Raw genomic sequence first — 15,356 nt, forward strand, 5'->3', positions numbered from 1 at the left:
GAGTCCGGCCCTCATTAAGCCCTCACCAGCCCTCACTTGGCTCTCATGCGTTTTCTTGTTATTTTACATTATATTTATGTATTACACTTTAATTATCTAAGTTATATAAAAAAAAATTACTAAATTAGTTTTAAATATGGGATAGATTAGAACATAACATAACATATGTGTTTTTTGTAATTGATTGAGTGATAGGAATATAAGTCATATATAAAAGCAAATCCAAAAGGGTCCAGTATTGGGCGCCACTAAAATTAGATTGGGCAACCTCCAGCCCAAGCCCAAACAAAAGCCCAGTACACTCCCCAACCAAATCGCGAAACCGGAAAAACCTATTCTAACCGGTCATCTCTCTCGCGAAAAACCCTTCGAAACCTAACCAAAAATACTCAAAACCAAACCTTTTAACCTTAATTTGAAGGGAGATATCTTAAAACCAAACCAAATCTTTTAAACACACCGGAGATATCTTGCATTCATCTCCAATTTGAAGGTAAGAACTTCTTTTTGATCTTTGTTGCATTTCGTTATGTGTCGATATTTATTTGTTAGATTGACGATCATATGAACTTAGGGGAGTAACTTAGGGCAAGTACATGTGAAACTTTTGTTGCGAGTTGGACATTGATGAGATAATTGATTTTGGCAAATTTAGTTGTTACATTGGCGAGTTTGTGTGTTTGTGTGTGTGTTACGAGTTGCGAGTTGCGAGATAATTGTGAGTTGCAAGTTTGTGTGTTTGTGTGTGTGTTGCTCACAATAAGTCCATCTGTTGAATTTGAACAATTAACATGTCTTTCGATACATTTTGTTCTTTGTTCGCTCTTTGTTTAGATACATTTCGTTTCATTTGATCTTTGTTTTCGTTTTAATTCAAGTTTTATTTTGGCTGGGTCATTTTAATTCGAGTTTCATTTGGATATTGGATCTGTATTTGGATTGTGGCACCGATTTTAATCCGTATTTGGATCTGCATTTTCAAGGTAAACTAGTGTGATACTGTGGAAATTGAATATGTTTTAGTGAATATGTTTTTGGACCAGCTCATTGAATATGTTTTAGTGGTTGTTCATAAGATTAAGTAACTCTAAATTGACAGATTTAAAGTTGTCTATAATTGATTGTAAACTGGAATTCACAATTTTCTTGTGCATTTCACTTGCACTGAATATGCTTATGAATCCAAACACTTAGAACCTAGTGATACCTCTGTATCTTCACATTTCATTTCATATCACTTCCTAGTGCCTTAGACATTTTGGCTCTTGTGTTGTCTCCATTCCATTGTGAAAGTATCTTTGCATAAAGAAACTTATTTACAATCAATTTGTTGTTTCATTCTTTCCTTTGGCACTTTGCATGTTTTTCCATCCCATTTGTACCTAACAGGCATTCTGTTTTGTCTTCAATAAAGTAATCCATGTGCCTTCAGCATGGCACTCATTAGTCATTTACTCACTCCTTGGTTATAATGTTTATCTACATCATTAAGCATAGTTTCTTGGCAAAAATAGAACACCATGTCATTTCCAGTAGAAATTTACTAAATTTTGAGCTTAAACAAGAACTCAAACTAAACTTTTGAAAATTTGATATTCTTTTCCAGCCCTCTCGAAACAGTGATGGAATCAAAATCTAATGCATTGTACACAAACCAATATCTATAGCTTCACCACCAATCCACGAAAATTGGAAATCAGCTCATTGAATATGTTTTAGTGGTTGTTCATAAGATTAAGTAACTCTAAATTGACAGATTTCTAATTGGTACAACTAATGGTACTTGTGTGGGCAGCACTAGTTTTGTTTTCCCTTTAGCAAAAGGAGAAATTAAAAAGGAAGTATCTGCCTCTATACCATGTCGTAATCTCAAATCGACGTGAAGTATGAATCTTACATCCGGTAAATTAGATTTTGTTCCATACTTCCATAGGAATTGAGCTGCCGTAGAAATAGCACTTATAGTAGTAGTAATGTAGTATACTAGTATGTGAGCCCATGTAATTATGTAAGTGGACTTTATGTAATGAAGAATGAAACATTCAGTCGGCCTTTAAGCTTGATATGAGTAAAATTTCAAAGGCTTCCGGAGATATATTTGAACTTTGATTATGAAATGTATTTAGGCACTAAAAATTATAGTGATCCTATGTGGAGAAAAGTAGAAAACACCTAGCTAGCTAAGATTCTTTACATTACAGCTCCTATGACCAAGGAGATCATATCACTTCATGCGAACCCAGCCAAGGCAGACTTCTTTACTTGATGTACGTTCCTTCTACAAAGGCATACAAAGTAGTAAGAAATCCTATCTTCTTATACTTAAGGATATTGGAGGTTATATGTGTATGTTTTTTTTTTGTTCTGTCTCTGTTTTTTGTTTCTCATTCTTCTTAGTATGGTTTGAGCTTTTTGAACTCACATGTTACCACGACTTGATTGCTTTTGAGATTTAATGTATTTTACTATTTAATTGGGTTTATTTGAGAATCAGTTCTTCCCAGTGTTGTATTTTACTGTTTCTAACATAGGTATAGATTTTATTAAACTTATTATAGTTACTAATACTTGTTTTATTTTTCTTTGTAGCAATGCCTTGATCAAAGAATGTCAAGAATGTAGCGAAAACTACATTCAATGGTGTAAGGAAGTTGTTTAGTGGCAGCGGTTCCTCTTCAGGTCGCGGTGATGCGCCTGAGCCTGAGAAGAAGAGAGAAAAGGGGTCGAAAACAACAGCTTCCAATCCGTAGAGGCGATAGAAAAGCAGATGATGATCCTACGAATGTAGGTGATGTAGAAGGAGAGAAGAAGAGAAAAAGGAGTGCAGGCACCTCGGCCTCAGTGCGTAGAAGGGACCACAATGAGGTTGTTCCGAGTAATGTATAGAGTGAGGCTGAGAGTGAGACTGAGAGTGAAACTGAGATTAATGTAGATAAAGATTTAGATGATGTAGATAAAGATTTAGATGTAAATGTAAATGTAGCAATGGATCGTGGGAAGAGTATAGTTAATGATGATGAGGATGATGATGGTGAGGATGGAGATGATGGGGATGATGATGTTGAGGATGGAAATGATGATGGTGATGAAGAGGAGGAGGATGATGATTTAGAAGAAGAAGAATTGATTGAAGTGGAAGCACCGGTCGAAGTCTAAGCACTTCCAGTGGTAAACTATGTGAGAAAATCCAAAGATGATTTGGAGTACACACGAGGTGTATATGGTGGTGGCCCTACTGAGTCTCAGCTTTTGTATGACTATTCGGTGCATGTGGCTCGTGATGTTTGGGAACATAAGGTATTATCATAGACTTAGTATCTTGATTTTCCTTTGTCTTTACAAAACCTTTTGCTTCTCCTCATTGAGTCTTTATTGTTTCAGGCGGAGCGCGGAGTGTTGAAGTGTGTTCTGCATCTAGCCAAGTTAAGCCAGTGGGATCTCAAGAAAGAGTTTGAAAGATCTCCCAGATTTGAAAATCAGCTTAGGAGGACTGGGTTTTATGATCTGGTATTTGGGTGTTACAAACATCAAGATCCGGTGTTGATCTATGCGTTTGTGGAGAGGTGGCATCCAGAGACCAACACCTTTCATATGCCGTTTGGGGAGATGACTCTGACTTTGGATGATGTCTCCCAAATCCTAGGCGTCGCAATTAGAGGCAGAGCAATGAGAGGGAACACAGAGTTGACCCGTGAACAAACGGAGAGTCTCCTACACCGTGTTCTGGGTGTCTCGGAGCCTGTGATTAAAAAGGAGATGGACGCGACCCGGTTCATTTCAAAGGTAAGGCTAGAATTCCTACAGAGCCAGTTTGCTGGGAAGGTCTGCGATAAAGGGCAAGTTGTAACGGGGAAGGTGTCGACTTTGACGGAGGTACATAGGGCTGTAAGAGCTTATCTACTATTTTTCTTTGGATGTACCATCTTCCCCAACAAGTCTGGGACTGGAGTACCTATTTATTATTTGACCAAGTTGCTGAAATTCAAAGAGATCGGCGAGTATACTTGGGGTGCAGCAATTTTGGCCTTTTTGTATAGAGCACTTGGGACTGCCACGTGTGCAAAGGTGAAAGGTGTTTTAGGCTTCCTGACTCTTCTACAGGTACAACTTAAATATTTTGCAGATTCTTTTTAATGTTAGTTATATTATTCTATTAGTATGTTAACTGTGTGTGTATATATCTAGGCGTGGATCTATGAGTACTTCCCGCTATTCAAGGCAATCCCAAACTTTGAGTATCAGTTGGCTGGGTCGCGTGTTCTTAGACACGCAGTTAGCGCCACACATTATGAGAACCCAACATATGCATTGCAGTATTACCGAGCTATAATTGATGATATAGCGGTGTGGACTGTAAGTATTTCAATTTTTTTCAATTTTTTTTTTAGTAATTGATTATTTGAGTATGTGATTAATGACACATTTTATTTTGTTTAAGGTTGATTGGTGTCCATACAAGAATATCAGAGATGAATGCCCAGTCGATAAAATTACCTTTTTTGAGGGAGTGATCTGCTTTTTTGATGTTGTGGAGATTTACTGCGTTGCAGGGGTCATGCGTCAGTTGGGTCATGTGCAGTTTATACCTGCAGCTCCTCCAAGACCAAATTACTCGTTGAGGACTATAGTCGGACGCGGGTATGAAGTGAAATGGACATGGACAACTGTTGGGCCTGCATATTGGGACTCGTGGCAGAATCACGTGATCTAACCCAACAATCGAGGACCCATCTGTACTTATCCATGGGAGTGTTTTTAAGAGTACATGGAGTGGTATGTGAGGCATTCTCATATTCGATTGATAAATCGCGAGCAGTTTCCTATCCATTTCTCCATGGAGACACTTCCATCTTATGCACCAATTGTGAGTATTCTTATTGCTTTGTATTCTTATTCTTATTCTCACATTCTTATTTTAAAACGGTAATTAATAATTGTTTTGTATTCTTATTTCGACAGAACAACGTCATCGATGAAACGAGTCAATTGCTAGAGAGAGGTCTGCAATTGGGTGGGAATAATATTCCCGAAGAAGCAAGGTCTTCGTTCAAAGAGGCATACAACTTGAGTAGGTGCAAGTATAGTGGTGGGCGGTATAGACATAACTGATTTTGAGTGCGGCTTCCTTTGATGTTGATGTAATTTATGTATTTTTGAATTTGATGTATTTTGTAATAACTGTGCGCCATTACTTGTAATATGGCGTTTGAGATTGTTGTTTGTAATGACTTCTTTATTAGCAGGTTGTTTGATGAGTTTTGGATATGAATATGTCAATAAAACAAAGGAGGTTATGGCAAAAAAAATTCAAGAATTATAAGTTAGGTTTTTTATAGAGTTTATGTATTTGAATTTGATTACGTATTCGAATTGAATTTGATTGCCATCGCCAACAGGGTCGCGTAAAAAGTAACTTGAGTTTATGTATTGGTATATCAAAGTAAATTTATGAATTTGAGCTTATATCAAAGTGTATATGAATTTACTGCAACAACATCAATTTGAACTTGAGTTTATGAATTTGAGTTTATATCAAAGTGTATATGAATTTGATCGCGATTTAATGTATTGGTATATAAATTTGATGTTTTGAAAGTGGAATTTGTTTGTTTTTTGGAAATGAAAGTGTTGTAAAAACAAAATGAAAATTGAAGTTTTTTTTGTCCAAACGACCCAGCCACATCGTTTGGCATAAAGGCCAAACGACCCATCCACATCATTTGGCATAAAGGCCAAACAACCAGCTCAGACCGTTTGGATAAAAAATAGACAACTCTGTCTCAAATGACCAGCTCAGACCATTTGGTATAAAGGCCAAACGACCAGCTCAGACCATTTGGATAAAAAAACAAACAACTCTGTCTCAAACGACCAGCTTAGACCGTTTGGTATAAAGCCCAAACGACCCAGCCACATCGTTTGGCATAAAGGCCAAACGACCAGCTCAGACCGTTTGGATAAAAAAGAGATAACTCTGTCTTAAACGACCAGCTCAAACCGTTTGGCATAAAGTCCAAACGACTTGACCATGTCGTTTAAGGTAAATGCCAAACGACCAGCTCAGACCGTTTGGTATAAAGGCCAAACGACTTTACCATGTCGTTTGGGGTAGAATCAAGTAAAATCAAATCAACTCAAATCAAATTACATCAAAATATCATATTGACAACATATGAACATTATTTCCAAATCACTCGATTGCCATCTGAATCAACTTAGTCGATCACTCGATTTCCAAATCAAATCAAACAAAACCCCAAACTCCAACTTTTTCCAAATAACATAAAAATAAAATCAAATTACACTTGTTCCAAATTATATCAAAATAACATGTCAAAATAAATTTACAAATTACATCAAAATATCATATCGATAACATACAAATAACTTAGTCGATAACATGTACTGTTGGGGCTTCAACGAGCTCGTTTTCCCATATTAGATTGGAAATATTCAATGCCATAAATTGCAATTGCCTTGCTGTCAAGGCCAAATCCCAACTTTCAGCAATATCATATCGAGCTGTAAGCTATTGGCGCATTACTGGAGGAACCTGACAATCTTCAACAAGTTCAACATTGGCAAAATGATTTCTACCAACATGTGCGCTACCAACACTTTTTTTATTCTCTCAGGATTTTCTTGGGTTCTCAGCGGCATGATAAAGAAGCACTGACGAGCTCCTAAATGCAGGAGGACAACATTAAATCTTGAAGCAAATAGGTATCCAGCAAAGGGCATGTTCATCCACTTATTTTAGGGTGTGTAACCTTCTTCATGTAGGATTTTCTTCATCGCATAAAAAACCTCACTTTGATTGTACAAAGTACAATAAAGGGGGAGGTTGTCAGTAAACTCTTCGTACAAGTCCCTTCTCATCTACGGCCATTCTTCTTGACTTCTTCCTAATGCAATGCAGAAAGTTCTATAACCGTAGTTGTCATCGCCAACAGGGTCATGGACTCTAACAATGTATTTATGTATTTCTTCAGGAATATCCAACCCGTAATCTTTAGGACCCCTCATATTTCCAAAGTCTAACTCATCTCTCACATTTCGTGGTGTGGCTATTTTTGGAGAAGGCTTATTTCTTGATGTGGTTGTTTTTGGTGTTTTTGGAGAAGGCTTATTTCTTGGTGTGGTTATTTTTGGTATTTTTGGAGAAGGCTTATTTGTTGGTGTGGTGTGGGTGTTTTGGGTTGGTATTTTTGGAGAAGGCTTCTTTCTTAGTGTGGTGTGGGTGTTTTGGGTGGGCGTAGTGTTTGGTTATGACGAGACCCACTCCTCATGGTCACGTTGAGAATGTTCAAAATGAGATGGATCTCGCTTTGAAGAGTTCTCATCTCCAGTTTGGAAGCTTTTTACTGCAGCTACCTTTCGACCGACCTTTGGTTTTTGCTTCTTCACGAGGCGGTACTAGCCATGTACTTTATGGTATAAGAATCTCCATAAGCTTCCTAATCACAACCCTCTACTCTTCTTCAGAAACTATTGCAAACCTATTCATGAACAAGTCCATCGAAGGTGTAACATTGGGACCAACACCCACTGACACATTGGGAGAAACAGACAATGTTTTTCAAAAGAGCTGTCGATAGCAGTCAAAGGGATGGACCGCTCTTGCTCTTCAAACTCAATTAATTCATAAACACATGGCAGTCCATGGCTCGTGCGCAAATAACACCAGCACCTGATCTCTCCATCTTTAACAAGCTTTACGCGGGTATCTATTTATTCAAATAGCAAGTCCAAACACTTGCGTGAGACAAGGCCTCTGAGTTCACAAAATAAAGGAATCCAGTGATGGTGTTGAGTTACAATCATACTTCTCTAGAAGGTAGCTATAATCTCGGACATCTGGATCTCTAGAATCGGGTGGATTAAGCTAAACATACTAAAAAAATCATGACAGTTTGCATTTCCTAGTACACGCTTCACCTGAGCATGAGACCCTTCAACTCTATTGGTCGTTGTACTCTCAAAGTAAATGTGTTGGTCAGTCTAACAACATACGAATCAATCCCTGTGAGGAAACCGAGTCTCTCGCAAATAACTAACAAAATTAGAATACTCAACACTGTAATATTTTTCCAAAGCATCCTATCTACGCTTGAAAATAATCTCTATCTTCGATTTGACTACAGTGTTCCACGAGAACTGGGCCTTCTCTACAAGTTCTATAGTTGGAAAATATTGTAACATTTTGAAAGGACACACGTAGCGATATACCATCTACATAGATACTTGTGTGCGTTAGGGAGAACTTTGTCAGTGGCACTCATCAGGGCCAAGTCCCTGTCAGACACGATCACGGATGGGCTTATGTCACCAAGCAAGCCACTAAAATGACAAAGGGCCCACTCATAGTCAACTGTTGTTTCAGACTGAAGTAGCACCTGACACACGGTGAAAGACTTCCACGTTGAACTCACCCTAACAAACTATACGAAAGGCCACCGATACCTGTTAGTTTTGTAGGTAGCGTCTAACATGAAAACTGTTGAAAAGTCCGAGCCAACTTAACACCTTCTGGATGGGCCCATAACAACCCCGTTATCTCCTCGGTATTCTCATCCTGTCTCAACTCCTCAAAATAATGTTCTTTTGCTAACAACTCACGCAATCTCTGCATGGTGTGAGACCGTTCATATCCAATTTCCTCACCTTCTGTCTTGCAGTGTAGACTTGGGATATACTAAATATGTTTTCATGATACCTATTCTTGATGAAATCCAAAATTTGTTTAGGCTTTATTCCACACTTACTCATCTCTGACAAGTACTCAAACTCTGGAACGGTCAGACGAGTAGCAAATGCATGTCCTTCAAGGGTCTTCGTCAATACATGGTTGTGTATACCATTTCTAACTTCTATTTTCCAACTATCGACAGTGCCGCGTTGGAAAACACCTTTTAACTTAAATGGACATCCCAATTTCTTGGTTCCCGACCTTCTCTTATTATTCCTCCCTTCGCCTTCCTTCTTGTGTGACCGATACACACTCGAGCACTCACAAGCCAAATTCAATCTTGCTACTCGGTTTCCCTTGGCACACTCCGGTTTTTCAATGACCACAACAATATTAACTTGTTTTCCTCTAGCAGTTGCCCAACTGATTGTCTCGCTACGTGTATGAAAGACCTAAACACATAAAAAACAACAACTATTATTAATACACTAATAAAATTACATTTAGAAAATTAAAAAAAAAAATGAAATAAATGCCTACTCAATCATACCTCTTCCGTAGTAAAAATTTCTGTTGTATCACTTAAAATAAGTTGACAATCTACGTCATTCGAGTTTGCAGAGGATCGGTTCTCAGATAGTGGCAAAGAATCATACATATAGAAGAATAAAACAAGAGTCTCAAACAATTTGCATTTAGGTAATGAGGGATTTCAAAGTCACAAAAAAAAAATGAACTTCTAACTAAATTTAGTCCAAACAACCCAGCCATGTAGTTCCATATAGGATCCAAACGACCCAGCCATGTCGTTCTATAGTGTCTCTAAACGACCCAGCCATGTCGTTCCATGGTGTCCCCAAATGACCCAGCCATGTCATTCCATAGTGTCCCCAAATGACCCAGCCACATTTGTTTGGCCTAGGGTTTTACATTCATTCAAGTGTTTTGCATTCATTAAATCAATCAAGTATTTTGTATTTATTATAATCAAGTATTACCTAATTATTTAGGTTTGCACTTTGTCGTCGACGATTTCTCGGCATCTCATTTGCTCGACTAGTCGCATCTTCAAATTCTTCAAAATTTTCAAATTCTTCACCTTCACCTTCAACATTTTGTTCCACTTCACTTTCAACATATCTTCTATTTTCTCCTTCTCTAATTTGTTGTTGCACCTGAAACATTACCTCAAATGCTTCTTCTTCATCTTCATGTTCCATTTAGAGAAACTTGAGTATTCTAATATGTAGAGAAACTTGAGTATTCTATGTAAGGAGTAAGGATTTTGATGAAAAAAGGAGTAAGGAGGAGTAAATGAGAAACTTGAGTATTCTATGTAGAGAAATTTGAAATTTTGATATATTTCGAATTATTGAGTGAAATATGTTTGTAAACCCTAAACCCTAAACCCTAAACCCCAAACCCCAAACTATTTTATTATTCACAATTGAAAAAAAAATAGAAAATAACAAGTTTAGATATAAAACAAATTATTATTTTAGATTTGGATAATTTAGTGAAATATGTTTGAAATTAAATTTTTTTTATGTCGGTACGAAATTTGTAAACCCTAAATCCTAAACCCCAAACCCCCAAACTAGTTTATGATTCACAATTTTAAAAAGAAAATAAAAAAATAACAAGTTTAGATATAAAATAAATTATTATTTTAAATAATTAAGTGAAATATGTTGGTACGAAATTTGTAAATCCTGAACCCTGAACCCCAAACCCCAAACTAGTTTATGATTCACAATTGAAAAAAAAAATGAAAAATAACAAGTTTAGATATAAAATAAATTATTATTTTAGATTTTGGCATGTTTGATTACATGTTTTAACTTGGTTATATAGATACTATGTCATAACAGATAAATAGTGCAGAGTGCATGTAATTTTGTTGGAGTAACTAATTGTGTTTTTCCTAACCCAATTTTTTAAATAGGATTTCAATTTTCCTAATTCAATTGGGATGTGTTGATAATTTATCATTACTAATTCAATTTTGCATATAATTGTTTAAATAAATTATTGTACAATTACGATCTATTAATGATTTGTATTATAAGAAAAGTGTTCGGTGTTTATGTATGTATAAGAAAAGTGTAATTGGTTTTTATGTAATCAATTTTTATTGGTTAATCTGGCTAATCATTGGTTAATCAGGAATTTCCTTGGTTTTTATAACTTCTCAATTATTTTAGTCCAAACGACTTCACCACATCGGTCCATAGAAGCCCCAAACGATATGTACAAACCGTTTAAATGCATACTCAAACGATGTGACCAAGTCGTTTGAGTGCACAGTCAAACGATGTGGTCATGCCGTTTGAGTGTAGCTCAGACTGTTCCATGGAATTCTAGAGAGCCAAGTTTTAAACGACAGGCTCAAATCGAGTGTGTGTACTCTGAAACGATGTGGTGGAGTCATTTCCATGCACACTCAAACGATGTGGTCAAGCCGTTTGAGTGTATACTCAAACGACATGGCGGAATCGCTAGAGTGTACACTTAAATGACATGACAGGATCGTTTGAGTGCACACCCAAACGGCCCGAGGGGTTCGTTTTGGCGAGACCGGTTGAATAGGTTGCTGGGCTTGGGCTTTGATGGAAAACTTGTAATATGGCAAACTTGTAAAATTTCTTTTTTTTGAGGGGTTACCCAATCCAATTTGATGAGTGCCCGATGGAATTACCATCCAAAAATGTAGAGGTTTTAAAAATACTCTCTCTCTCTCTCTCTCTCTCTCTCTCTCTCTCTCTCACACACACATATATATATTTTAAAGACATAATAATTAGTTTCATACACTTAGTTAAAATTGATATACATAATTAAAGTATGATAAAAATAAATAAAAAATCACCAAAAAATAAAAATAAACTAGTAAAGTATAATTAGACCGGGCCCAACTTGGCCCTCATTTGGCCCTAAAAAATGAGGGTCGAGGGGCGGGTTAAGGACTTGAGTTTTCATGCTTGACCCTACTCGACCCGACCCTCAATAAAAAATAGGGGCGGGCGAACCCGGCCCTCAATAATGAAGGCTTTTATGGTTTAAGGGCCGGGTTAGCCCGGCCCGGCCCTTTTATCACCCCTACTTTCAATGTATTTTTTGTATGGTAATTAACAGCCAATGTAGGGATGTAAACGGGGCGGATTTGCCAACTGCCATCCCATCCCCATCCCCGACTTCAATTTCGACTAGAGGGCAGGTTTAAGGAAAAATAAACAATTTAAAAGCTCGACCAATAATTTGTTTGGGATTTAATACCCCCTAAATTGTTTTAATCCGCACAAGTTTCTTTTAATAGATTTTTTTTAGAATCTGGGCTTTTGACTCGAGACCAGTGCGTTTTTAAGATATTTTCTTCTCTTTTATGCCCTTGCAAAACAAGTACGTGGAAGATGAGAAGTCTCGAACCTCCCCTATTTGTAATGTTTTTTTTTTCTTCACATGCTATTTTTTTTCAGCAATCTTCATTCTCTTAATCTCTTCTCAATTTTATTGTTGAAGATTTACTAAGAAAATGTTAGATTCTTTTAGATTATGTTTTTCTATAGAGTATGTGTTTTTTACATTCATTTTTTTTTTTGTTAAATTTTTAATAGGTGTTGTATTGTTTAAATTTCACAGTGTCTTTTCCGATTAAAGATGTTTATTGCTCCCAATTAGTTGTTTCTTCTTTAATATTTTATATACATGTTTCAATTAGTTGTCAAACAATTTAATTTCTTTTAAAATAAAATTTTGTAATGGAGGTTTTTTGTAAGGATTGATAGATGACTAAAAATATACTTTAGTCGCATATGTTTGGTACAAATCTCTGTATTAGTGAGTTGGAGGTTTTTACTCGTGTTCCATGAAATTCATATTGTTGTTGTAACACACCGAATTTCTAGACAACTAAAACAGAAAATTATTCAAGATGTAAATATCTCAATCGTCACCCAATTCAATCATCTGAAAAACCCAGGATGAAACAAAAACCTAATACCCTATTATCAAATGCAACATTAAAAAACAAACCCCCAAATGTGCAATCCTTCAATCACATTATTAAGTTAAAAAGAAGCTAACCAACTCTATTACATCTAACTCAAACAAAACTGTACGGACATTTCAGAAAACTTAAACCAGGAGACTCTAATAGCAAATCCAAATCAAGAGTGCACATTCACTGCACTTCTCCATCTATGTTCCTAAGAACACACCCACGTTGCAAAAGAAAGCAAACATGGGTCAGCAAATTGAATTTTCTGGTATGAGTACGACTAAAATAAAATATACAAAACTACGTTAGTAATCAGCTCCCAAATGTGCATTTTATTACCCTTATATTACTGCATTACAACCCTTCTTACACTTAATGAAAAGACAACTCATAGCTTTTATTGTCTTTTTCAGGTTTCAGAAAATTTCAAACCACTTATCATAAAAAGTGTGTCTTAGCACCAAAAAGAGCCTTAACCACGCTTATTATGAAGACCAGAAGTTGTTCATCATAAGGCCTAATATTAGGCGATTCCTTTAATCTATACATCCCTAGCTCCTCAACTAATTCAACGGGATGCTACCTATCTATATCACATGATATAATCAGTTTAATCTAACTACTGGGCATTTGACATTTCAGTTTCGATTGCAATTATTGGTATTTGTAGGGTGCCATGCAAAAGAAGGGGTGGAGTAAGATTCACATTGAAAGGGCAATCAAATTTTAACATGGTAATGATAACAAATATAGGCGGTAGTGGTGACGTGAAGGCTGCATGGATCAGGGGATCAAAGTTAAGGCAATGGGTACCCATGCATAGAAACTAGGGAGCAAACTGGCAAAGTAGCATTGATGCTAGAAACCAGAAGTTGTCTTTCAGACTTACCTTAGTTAATGGAAAAACACTAGTTTTTTCCAATGTCGTCCCTTCAACATGGAAGTTTGGACAAACATTTGCTTCCCAACATCAGTTCACTTAGTAGGAAGGAAGAACAACAGGATGATTAAAATGAAGAATCATTATTTCATTCTTTTAGTCTTTTACTTACTTGACTGTAAAGAGTTCATTTACAGATTGTGATCTCACGCATACATGTAGTCTCAGCATCAATTCTTTGTTCATTATTTTAATTTATTCAACTACTCCAGTAGCTTAAGAAAACAGAGAAATTTTTATGTAATTTTATTTAGTGAACAAATAAAGTCAGGAAGATCTCTTTTGTGTTTTTACACTAGCATACACCAAACAATTTTGCCTTAGTTAATGCTTGGAAAGATTGTTAATTTTTTTAAGCAAAAGAAATAATTTTCTGTGCATCCAGTTACTTGAGAATTGAGATATCATTGAGAAATGAAGCACCAAGATGTGCAAAACTAGAGATAAAATTAGATAGGAAGGGCGGGAACTATTTTCACAACAAAAGGCATAACCGCATAAGGTGTTACTAGAAGGAAATGGCCTCAAAGTTTAAGTAGAATGAACTAGAAAAGAAAATGTTCTTCTGATCCAAAAAAGGATCCATGTTCATCTCTATTCTTCCAAAATCGCCATAGTAATTTCAAGAATTAATCATGTTTTGTTGTTCCATGACTTCCATCTATTTTGGTATATATGATTCCACATCTCAGAGACTTGAGTACACGACCAACTTAGTGATAGAAAACAAGGTACTGATGGCATTATTTGAGATATACTCGGCAAAAAGAAACAGATTGTATTTGAGATATGGACAATAGCAACCTACGACAATAACATAATCATCATATATAGTAGAGTAGAGCCACAGTGAAAAAACCATGGTAAATCATTGCAGAAAGTTAGAGCTTTCCTGAGTTTTTCCAATTTGAACTACATTTTATCTTTCACCGACGACAGTAAAAATCTCAAAAACTGAAACCATACACAATGACCTAACACATGGAAATAATTAACACTTCTTCACTTCAGGTTTCATTCTGGTGGTCAGCGGTTCATATGGTCAGAACCATCACTTGAGCATTCACTTGAGAGAAAGAGAGTACCAGGAGGGAGGGAGACAGTCAATGTAAGTTTGGACTTCGGAGAGAGAAAGAGTCTCATGAGAAAACCCTTCTTGAGTATATTTCGTATTTGCGATATTTCGGTGTTTAAGTTGAGTTCGCTTATGGACAGTCCGCTTAAGAGCGGGGCTATATATATATATATATAACAGTTGACGTCACACATAACGACAAATTTTACCGTCAACTAACGATCTACAACAGTCAGAAAACGGCTCCATTTCCTTTATATAAATAGAAAGTTCAACACATCCTTCATTTTCACTCCTTTCATCTTCTCCCCTATACACTTTTTCTTTAATTCCAATTACGATTTTTTAAGTTCTTACCAATCTTCAGCTTCATGGATGCACTAGAAAAGTTCGAGCAGCAGCAAATTGAATATGCTACTCAAGTCTTCATGCTCGTTAGTTTTATTATCGTAATGTTGTTGATGTGGCATATAGTCATATCTAATATCTAGATCTGTATTTTTTCCCGTTGTCATTATGGTGTGTTTCCACATCCCTGTATGTTGTTACAACTTAATGTAAGATCCTATCTACGTATTTGTATTACTTGTTCTTCTACTTACGCTACGTCTAGAGATCTCGCTAAAAAAAATAAAATAAATAATAAATAAATAAA

Source organism: Coptis chinensis, chromosome 2, assembly GCF_015680905.1.
Source record: "Coptis chinensis isolate HL-2020 chromosome 2, ASM1568090v1, whole genome shotgun sequence".
NCBI classification, from domain to species: domain Eukaryota; kingdom Viridiplantae; phylum Streptophyta; class Magnoliopsida; order Ranunculales; family Ranunculaceae; genus Coptis; species Coptis chinensis.